This window comes from Schistocerca gregaria, chromosome X (assembly GCF_023897955.1).
Source record: "Schistocerca gregaria isolate iqSchGreg1 chromosome X, iqSchGreg1.2, whole genome shotgun sequence".
In the NCBI taxonomy this organism is placed as follows: Eukaryota; Metazoa; Arthropoda; class Insecta; order Orthoptera; family Acrididae; genus Schistocerca; species Schistocerca gregaria.
The window spans coordinates 318,853,844-318,855,310 of NC_064931.1; the positions used below are offsets into that span (position 1 = coordinate 318,853,844).

At 46.2% G+C, this 1,467-nt stretch overlaps 1 pseudogene; it reads left to right on the forward strand.

Annotated features, from left to right (window-relative positions):
* Positions 1-583: 583 nt before the first annotated feature.
* On the forward strand, positions 584-701 carry LOC126299813 (5S ribosomal RNA; annotated as a pseudogene).
* Positions 702-1,467: the final 766 nt, after the last annotated feature.

Genomic DNA, 1,467 nt, shown 5'->3' on the forward strand with positions numbered 1-1,467 from the left:
ATGTAAAAATATACGTAGCCATTAATAGCTTAGAGTAAGGTGGTAATGGAGACAATCTCATTATTTCTCTCACAAGCGACACCTTGAGAGCGAGGTCGCAAAAGGCCAGTTATGATTATGGCATTCGTTGCCTCACATATTATCTAACACGCAGCCACAATATCGGCTAAAAATAGCGACAGAGGGAAGGACTGGAGGTAGCTAGTGGTGGGTACGCCATGAGGCTACGGAGCGTAGTTAAAGTGTCTTAATCGACAAGTTACTCACGACAGCGCTACAGTGCTAGCGGTGTTGATAAAAAGCAAAAAAGCGTCAAAGATAAACAAGGCAAACGTTGCATTACATCTACAACAACAACTGCCGAAGTTGAACCTTCGTCAGAAAAGAGCCCAAGAAATTTCTCAGAGTGAGATAAAGGTGTCAGATGTAATATCAGCGTTTCTGTAAGATGAGTCAGTGGAATGTGTGGTGTCGGTTATGTTCGACTGTGCGGACAATGTACTCGAGGAGTACAATTGTGATGACACGTGCTTAACAAGTGTAGGTGATTTTGAAATATGTGACGAGCCATATAGTTCATCGAGGCAACGGCCTTGCTGCAGTGGATACACCGGTTCCCGTGAGATCACCGAAGTTAAGCGCTGTCGGGCGTGGTCGGCAGTTGGATGGGTGACCATCCGGGCCGCCACGCGCTGTGGCCATTTTTCGGGGTGCACTCAGCCTTGTGATGCCTATTGAGAAGCTACTCGACTGAACAGTAGCGACTTCGGTCAAGAATACCATCATAGCGACCGGGAGTGCGGTGAGCTGACCCCACGCCCCTCCTATCCGAATCCTCCAGTGAGGAGGACACGGCGGTCGGATGATCCCGGTAGGCAACTCGTGGCCTGAAGACGGAGTGAGTGCATATAGTTCATCGCCCTTGTTGGACAGGGAGCAACAAATCCCGTCTCCAGTGAAACGTAGAAAAGGACACTCTTTGTGAGAGGAGTGGATAGCAAACATAATTACATCCATGGAGGGTCATCGGCAGCATAGTAGAAAAAGAGACATGAACAGATTTGGAATAAGTCCGAGGGGATATGACCGGGCAGTGCATACGAAAAACTATGGATATTCAAGGCGCCCTTTTTACAACAACCGGTGTATGTTGATTCCAAGGATACTCGATACAGTGCATGGGATGTGCATGATAGGCGCCTGCTGTGGTATGCACATCAAACTGAGAGTGGCAAGGATTACAGTGATTTCGATGAAAGCAGTTGCACAACTTCAAATAGTGAGACAGAATTGGAGGACACTAGATAACGAAATTTCATAAACGCGTCAACTTGACGATGCACAGCAAACTGCAGAATAAACCCGAAAAATTGTAAATGAGATAAACAAACTTATCCCATTGTTCAGTAACGAATTTATTTTCCACTACGACGAATCGGTATTTGAAGAGGATATGCATATTAAAGG